This window comes from Cryptomeria japonica, chromosome 5 (genome assembly GCF_030272615.1).
Source record: "Cryptomeria japonica chromosome 5, Sugi_1.0, whole genome shotgun sequence".
Classification (NCBI taxonomy): Eukaryota; Viridiplantae; Streptophyta; class Pinopsida; order Cupressales; family Cupressaceae; genus Cryptomeria; species Cryptomeria japonica.
Window position 1 is genome coordinate 176,680,820 of NC_081409.1, and position 10,138 is coordinate 176,690,957.

Here is a 10,138-nt window from a genome sequence, read left to right on the forward strand (position 1 = left end):
CGATTGACGAACCGTTTGAAGCGTCGGAAAGCTCATGAAGTGCTCTATCACCTCATAACCCGCTTCACCAGTTACGGCCACTTTTCAGGGCGTTTCGGAGCCTCTAAAGTCCCCAAAATTAAGTTTAAATATTTTATTGCACCCCTCCAAGATGAAAACATTAATATCTTCAAAACTAGATGTGACCTTGTGACGCAACTTTACCGGAATGCTTATCTAGCCAACCAGAAGCTTCAGGGAGAGTTTCGCACCATTTCGTGCTCAAATTAAAACTTACTATAAATAGTAACCTCGCATAAATGCAAGGTTGAGACACCATTTTTCTCAACAATTTGAACTTGTTTCTTGTGTTGTTGTGTTTCCATCACTATTCTAATCCTTTTTGCAGTGCATTAGAGAATATTAGTTGAAGCTCAATGGAGATAGGGTAGTCAGTGTTGGAAAACAAGGCGAAGAATCTAAAGTACCAAAGATGCTTAATAACCACTTGCCTGCAAGTTTGAGTGATTATATTATAGGCTTTAGAGCACCCCAAAAGAGCAAGGAGAGCAAAGAAGAGAGAAAACCACATTTTTTTAGAGTGAAAGAAATTCCAAAAGGCATGTTTAATGGACTTAGGGTGGGCACAAAAAGAAAAATGTGGTGATGGATGGATGAAGGTGAGATGGCTAAAAATAGGGAGCTTCGCATGAAGGGTCCTCCAAGCCAAAATTTGGGATTGAGCATTGACCTTTGATTTCCAAATTTGATGACTAAGTTTGTTCCATTTACCCTGACTCAAATTGTATTGCCAAGTTGATTTTAAGAAAGGAGAGGTGGAGAGGGGTTGTAGAAGTTGTCAATAAGTGGCTTTAAGGAGGAAGGAATGAAGGCTATGCATAGAAGTCCATCTCCAATCTCTACATAAGTTGTCATAATTAAGGATGGAACTAAGGCTAAATAAATGTGGGGATATAAGTTGTTGAATGCCCTCTAAATTCTTTGTTGATCAAAAGATTGCAAGTTGTATTGTAGTTTAAGAAGTTGTCAAGGTTTCCAATTGAGGCTTGTGGGGTCCTAGAGGTCTCCAGAAGTTTGAATTTCATTTTTGAAAAGTCTTCTACCATTGAGATGTTAAATGATCTCGAGGGGCTTATTTTCAAGTTGATTCAATCTATTCCACCAGATGGAAGACCTGGAAAAACTCAGGCCATGTCTAAGAGATTGGTCATACCAAACAAGGCTTTTGGATGTAATTTGTCAAGATCTCCAAATAGCATTAAAAGGGGCAGAACCATGAGTTTTATAAAATTGGGCCATAAGAATTTTATCCCACTAGTTGAAAAATTTCCAAGAGCCTCTTGCTATAGCTCAGAATGAATGTGATGTATAACAAGATGCTTCCATGGCGAGTTTCCTTCCATGGATCTCACCAATTATTTAGTAGTAAGGAAAATCCCTTTTGTAAAGGGGTCTATGATATCTAGCTCACCTTTATCTTTTGGTTGGATACAGTGCAACTAGGAGGTGTCACGGTAGCCCTTTTTGTTGCCCCATTTGGCCCAAACAAAGTTTCTAATGAGTTGGGTATATTGATTGTAACAAGTCTTGGAAGGAAGCCAACGAGACTAGATATAGACATGGTTGGCAAGAAGAATCTTATTAGCCACTTGAATTGAGAGATAGCCAATCTAGTTAAATTTTATTTATGTTCAACCCTTTGTATCACTCAATCTGATTTGTAAAATGAGTCTTTGTGTAACCCTATGGAACCATGTTATGAATCAATGTCCATAAAGAGTTCATTATTGTGCCTTACTAAAAAGGTCTTATGTGTTTATAATATTGCACCTTAAAATAAATGTAAAAGGTTTTAAAAGGTGCATTTAAATTATATGATTCAACTATTTGACATTTAAAGTTATATTGCATAGTTTATAAAAAATATTAGTCGCTATTATTTGAGAAAAAATAAAATAACTAAATAAAAATATCTTTTTGAAAAATATCAGGGCATTGTTTTTAGTCAAAAAGGAAAATGCAAGTACATTATAAAAATACTTGTTCACACTCTCTTATATTTTCATCTATGGTTGTGTGAGTTCTTACTTTGCAAAGTTGTTTTTGGGTGACTATGCTTGGTTTTGGATCTAGAACAAGTTGGAAAAAGGAATGTTTATTTTGATTCAAAAGAATCCATTTAATTTAATTTGAATTCTTATTTATGTCCACAATAGGTTGTTAGGTCGGGGCTATTCTGGCTCCAAAACGGACCTTTTGTACAGTGTGATAGCGATGTGTTAGTCAATCGCGGTCGTTTATTACGAAGGTGTAAAACGCTCAACTAACACGCGTGTTAGTCAATCCATATTGTCGTTTTGGAGCCAGAATAGACGAGTCCAGGTTGTTACACATGATATTCATTTTATAAGATTTATTTTCTATAAATAGTTTGTTACGTGATTTTTATTTATAGGTTTCAAAGTTATAAAAAATATAAAATAATCTTGTAATTTTAGAAAAGGAAAAAAATGTAATATAAAAAAAAACTAAAAAAATTTATATACATTATTTATTTTTAAAGCTTGCAAAAATTACAACATTTCATTTAGGCAATGATTTTAGTACATTCTATTTTTAAACATAGATAAAATGTAATGCTACTCTACACCTAAAGAAACATAAAAATAATTAAATATTTTCAAAAACAAAAATAAACATTCCATTTTTAAAACTTGCAAAAAATAGCAACATTTCATTTAGATTTGAAATGTTTTTATTTTTTCAAAGTGGCTAGATATAACAACATTTAAAAAATATTAATATATTTTCAAATGGAAAAATTAATTACTTACCATTATTTAGCACTTATTATTAATTATTTTAATTTTTTTAATATTAGACAATTTTTATATTAAAATACAATTTGTTATTTTATTTTATTTTATTTTATTGGTAAAAGTTTTTTATTTTATCGATTCTCAAAAGTAACTTCAAAACCTTGTAATCGTGGCATGTATCCACGTATACGTCAATCCCCATGAATTCCCTAGATTAGCAGTGAGAGCCACGCATGGCCAAATTATTCATCCCACTAAAGGTAAGCAGTCTAAACTACTCTTTACAAAGTTACTACCCAGACAACAAGAACAACAGATCAGCCTGAAGGGCTGTAATACTAAACTATGTTGACTCTTTTTTTCCCAAAGACAACTGATTCTATGTGATGTTCTTCCTTCTCTTCAGTTCAGTTCACCCTTGGGCATCTCGATTTCTGCACTCTCCAACAAGATAATTCACCACACCCAATTTCCTCGCATCCTCCAAATTCTCAAGGGTACTCTCCAGCTCCGAGTTCTTTTGGTCAGGATTTACCACCGAACAAAGAGGTTTCACCGCTAATGCCTTCTCTAAATGGGAATTCAATAGAAGTGGAGGACGCTCTTTAGGATGAGATGAAACTTCCGAAGAAACTTGAGATGGATATGACATAATATTGAGCTCAGCACCAATCCATGTCGTCTTGTCTAAGTTCTGATATCCCCCTTAATGTTGTTTAAGACAATGAGATGTTGAATGTTTCGTTGAGAATTAAACCCTACATCTGGAAGAAAAATTTTCATAACACACAGGTTGCTTCCTACATCTAGTACCCACCTTTAGTAAAATCTCAAATAGAAGGCCATTAGCTAAATCTATTTCTACATAAATGTGAGCACATGTTGAATTTTTATAGTTGGTAGTTTCAATGGAGGAATGGTGATACCTTCCGAGACCATCCCCAATGGTCTTTAGACAATCTAATTCCCAAAATTGAATGGGAAGATATAGAAGCCTCACCCAAAAAAATGTAGTAGTGAAAATTCTTGTGCGTGGGTCAAATTCTGGAAACCAAGGCTTTGTACACAAAAAATCCCCTTGGAAGTTCCAAGGACTATTCTCCAGCACCATCTCATTTACTTCCTGGGTATCAAACTCTAGAATAAAGAACCCTTTAGCACAAGGAAATATATTGACTTCACCTACTAGATATTCTTTCCAACTCTTGGTGACCCATGCATGCGAATCACATAATTTTGGCCATGTCTTTGTGGAGCAGTAGATCAAAGCATGGTCCATTAAAAATTCCTCCCTATCCATAGCTAAATCGTCTAAACAAATTTTTGGGGTTGATAAGGAAGGGCAAATAGGAAAATTAGAAATTTGTTTACTTGTGAAATCAAAGTAAAGACTCTCATGAGTCTTGTCCACCATGCTGAGACCTTGGGATCTAGATGTATAGAGCCTTTTTGAAGTGTTTTCTAGGGTTTGGCTCAAGGGGCAGATCAGCCAATGAGCGCATCTCCAAATCCTCTAATACCCTGCACCCCTACCTCTCGGAAGACCTTTGAACACTGGTTGAAATATGTGTAAAGGTGGGAGACAATGTACCATGATTCTAAACTTGTCTTGGGCATTACTGAACATCTCTCCCCAAATCCTTACCCTACCTTACACCACTATTAAACCCATTCTTGAAGCCTGGAAACTCCTAATGTTTATGCTTGAGCGATGACCATGCACCAAAAGAGACAAAAGGAAAGGAACTGGAAGGTACAAAGCCACTGCAAGCAGAGGAATGTGTGAAGGGGACGAAGCAACAAGCCATCATCAAACCTAACTCTTTCAAAGGATCATTATTTATTTACAATTTCTTGTTTTATACTTAAATATTATATTTTTTTAATAAGAAATGCTCACATTTTAAATTTAAGTTTAAATATTGAATATTTATAAAATTAATATCAATGATTACACGTGCGTATCTCACATGAATGCAAAAATCTAAAAGACATTTACTTTTACATGCACATAATCTATCAAATAAAAACAAAAAGAAAAACACAATTCATTTTCATTATTAGATTTTATATGATTTAAAGTTGAGTTCTAAGAGATTTCCACAAACCATCATATTCAGACTGTAGTTTTTGTATTTGATTGTGTAAAATATTTTTGCATCAACGTTTTGGATCACACTTTGTGATCCATCATCAGGATGAAGAGAGTCAAATAAGATGAAAAGTAGCAGACTTGGAATAAAAAGGAGGGATAGGAGAAGTGTGCATGAAGTACGAGATACCAAGAGAGTCAAACCTCACTAAAAGGACAAGAGAGGAAATAAAATAACAAATAACAAAGAGGAAAAAGAAAAAATGAATAACCAAATTAAAGACAACTATATATATATGTGTGTGTGTGTGTGTGTGTGTGTGTGTGTGTGTGTATTTATATATATATATATATATATATATATATATATATATATATATATATATATATATATATATATATATATATATATATATATATATATATATATATATATACACATATATATATATATATGTAAATATATATATGTATATATATATATGTAAATATATACATATATATATATGTGTATATATATACATATATATATATGTGTATATATATACATATATATATATATATATATATATATATATATATATATATATATATATATATATATATATTCTAAGATCAAAGAACACAAAAATATACAAAACATCAGTGTTAGTCAATCTAAAACTAAACATATGAAGGCATTCCAAAAGAGACACAAAGAGACATGCTAATATATCTAATAAGTAAAACAAAGATCATGAGACATCTCCAACTGCCTCTTAGCATGGCCTTAGCTTCTTCTCCCTTGTTCCTCTCCTCTCCAAGTTCCAAAATAGTGTAGCTCTCAGCAGCTTTTTGCACTATGGATGCTTATGGAGGATTGAGATTGTAGTATAGCTCTAAATGTGAAATAAAAAGCTAATACTAATGCTAAAATGATGTATTTTAACCAAAAAGACAAGATGTTAGATTGCTTATGCTAAAATGCTCTCTAAAATGTCTATAGCTTAGATGCATACAAGTTTTCAGGATCTGGATTATGAAGGAATGGGCTCTATTTATAGGAAAAATGGAGCAATGGATGGCCAGGATTGAAAGGTTTAATCAAGGGTCAAGCTTGAAAGTTGGGGATCCATGTGCACAATTGGCACCAATAAAATAGTGACAAGTGTCAACACAGGATTGGGTTGAGAGAAGAGGTTGGAGGCATTAAAGGCCTGAGAAGACCTTATGGTTATCTAAAGGCTAAGGGTCAAGTCTAAATTAGGATTACCCACTGGATTAGGAGTTAATGCAAGGATAAACCTTTGTGCAAATGATTAAGAGATAATCATGGTCAAAGCATTAAATGCTTGATGAGACCCTTGGGTTGGATAGAGGTTGAGTCAAAACAAATGTTTTAACCATGTGGGAGGGTTTGAGTTAACCATTAATGGTTATTGGAGACTTTGGGGATTAAGTGGTTGAAAGTTGGAAGCCTTTAATTGCTATCAAAGACTTTGAGCCATTTAGTGGTTGAAGGTTGAAAACCTTTAATGGTTATCCAAGACTTTGAGGATTTGAGAAGTGACTTCCCTTTGCTTAGGAATGTGACAATATTTTGGGGATGGTTTAGGCTAATTAGGAAGGGGTTAGAAGAATCTAGAAGGGGATTAGATTTTGCAAGTGGATTTGGTGGGTGAGGGAAAATAGGATTTTATTTAAAATAAAAATTCATTTATTTCAAAATGTGTGCAAGTTGCATTTGTAGGAAAATGCAAGTGGGGGGGGATAATGATTTAAATAAATGTTTTATTTAATTTATTTAAAAGAGGAATAGGAGGATTTAATTAAATAAATAGATTTTATTTAATTAATTGATTTGTATTTGGTTTAATTAATTAATTAAAATAAATTGAATAATTTATTTAATTAATAGAAGAATGTTTGGGGATGAATTAATTAAATATTTATTTAATTAATTGATGGTTAGTGGATTTTTAATCAAATAAATATGAAATATTCATTTAATTAAAATGGACAGATTTATGTGACTACACATGTATATATATATACATACATACATACATACATATGTATGTATGTATGTATGTATATACATAATATATACATACATATATATACATATATATCTATATACATACACACACACATATATATACACATATATACATATATGTATATGTATATATGTATCTGTATACATATATGTATGTATGTATGTAGATACATACATATATGTATATATGTGTGTGTATATATATATGTATGTATATACATACATATGTATATATATGTATATACATACATATTTATACATACATATATATATATATATATAGATACATATATATCTATATACATGCATATGCATATATATATACATATACATATACATACATACATATATATATACACTAATATTTTCAATATATGTATACAATAAATATATATGTATATTTGTAAATTTAAAAATATATATATGCATACATGTATATATATATGAATACAACTATTTAGTATATGTATACATATATGTATATATGTGTGTGTGTATATATATATATGTATATATATACATACATATGTATATATATGTATATACATACATATTTATACATACATATATATCTATATACATACATACATATACATATACATACATACATATATATACACTAATATTTGATATATGTATACAATAAATATATATGTATATTTGTAAATTTAAAAATATATATATGCATACATGCATATATATATGAATACAAATATTTAGTATATGTATACATATATTAAATATTTTATATATAATCTAAAATATCTATGTATACATATATTGTTAGACAGTTCAAATAACCAAAAGACAACTGAAGGGCGAGGGGGGGGGGGGGGGGGGGGGGTGGCAGGGGTGAATCAGTTGTCTCAGATTACCAGAACATTTAGCAATTAAAACTTTAATACCGAAACCTAAAACATTAATATCAAAATGCTTAAACCAAATATCAAAATAGCAGTTAAACCAATTAAGCATACATAATAATCAGAGAATAAATACCATCCACATGACACCAAGATTTATTTGTGGAAAACCCTATAAAGGGAAAAACCACGGTGGGAAGCCTACCCACAATCATATAATACTTTTCCAGTAAGTATGTGAATTACAATTGAGGGGCCTGCACTTGGAGGAAGGCCAACAACCTCGAGCGCACTGCTCATTACAAAAAGAGTCTCACTGACTACATAGAAATCCAGACTACAATCCAGAGAAGTGATTGAACTGCAAAGATAGCATCTACTATGTCTGAATATAGTTCTGGTTAAGCTTAATACCTGAGGACTAAATCCTCTTACATAAACCCAACTCGATCTCCAATGATCAACCAAACCCTCTGCCTGAATGATATTACATTATTTGCATATTACATATCTATATCTCATAATCCTATCCCATTCCCACGATATGATCTACAATGAGATCTTACATCTATATATACAAATCCTTGACCATAAACAATTAGGTTGGCTACCAGACAATAAACCAATTATATCATTACAAAACATATCGGCCTTCGACCAAACAAATAATATCCAACACATTGAGAGGTCCAATCCACACGTTACATTAAGTCGGTCCATAACCTAGATCAACTGGGACCCAATATAGGTTCACACGCTAAAACAATGATCTCCATCTGCCAAGTCTTGAACATGATCACCATCAGCATCCAGAAACCATACCGGAAGCTGCACCAACATCACTTATGCATATCAACAAAGATCTTCATCAAAGTTGTGTCGATGAAACCCTCACCGGTACTGCAAGCCAAGCTTCCAAGCAAACAAGATAGCATATGATCACTAAACCAAAACCAACTGACTGAATATGAACATGAGTATCATGAACAAGCCAATTCCATAATCAAACTATACTGGAGCATATACCAGATCATGTCGGATCTAGACCAGCTAGAAACTACTCATCCTACCAGGATCAAAAGGGTGTCGGTAAAGCATCCAAAACAACTAGTGTTGACATCAATGCAATACATAATCAATTCAACCAAATGGCCAATAATTCCCCCTTTGGCATTGATGGCAACACTAGATGTGAAAAACATCTAAGTACCAAGAAATGCCAAACAAGTCTCCCCCAATGGAAGAGAGCCAACAATCTCCCACTCAAAGATATAGCAATGAAGTTTTGAAACAAAGACCAAACTCCCCCTCTGAATGATATCTTTGTAAAGCTCTGAATTACACATATATCTCTCCCCCTTTGACATCAATGCTAGAAATCTGATATAAATATCAAAGCAAAAACATAAACCACTAAAACACAAAGCTACTCCCCTGAGCAGTAGCATCCCCACATCAGTGCCAAAATGAATAGTATCTCTAATAATGCATACCAAACTGATGCCAAACCACATCAATCAAGTCTCTATCGAAGGGGTAGAAACTCCCAATTTGTCTCTGAAGTACTCAAATGATTCCTTAGGCAAAGGTTTAGTGAAGATATCTGCAATATACTCTTTAGTGTTCACATAAACCAATCTAACTTCATTTGCTTCCACCTTTTCCTTTAGAAAGTTATACTTGATAGATATGTGCTTTGTCTTAGAATGAAATATCAGATTCTTTGATATATCAATAGCAGTAGAGTTATCACAATGAATAGCAACAGTAACATACTCAGCTTCAGTAGTAGATAAAGAAGTACATGATTGTTTCTTGTTGATCCATGAAACAAGTTTCTTTCCAAGAAAGAAAGCTCCACCGGAAGTACTTTTTCGGTCATCAACATCTCCAGTCCAATCAGCATTTGTATATGCACATAAAGTAAAGTTATCATCCTTAGGGTACCATAAACCATATTCTGATGTACCTTGCAAGTATCTAAAAATTATTTTCACTGCACTCTCATGATTTTCTCTAGGATCACTCTGAAATCTTGATACAATACAAATAACATTAATTATGTCAAGCCTAGTCTGAGTCAAATAAAGCAGACCTCCAATCATAGATTTGTATCTTGTAGGATTTACCGATACAGAAACATCCATCCTTGTCAATTTCTCACTTGTAATCATAGGAGTACTTACCGGTTTAGAATCTCCCATACCAAATTTCTTCAACAATTCCCTAGCATACTTAGTTTGACAGATGAAAATACCTTTGTTAGTCTAAGTAATCTTCAAACATAAGAAAAATTTCATTTTCACAATCATAGACATTTCAAATT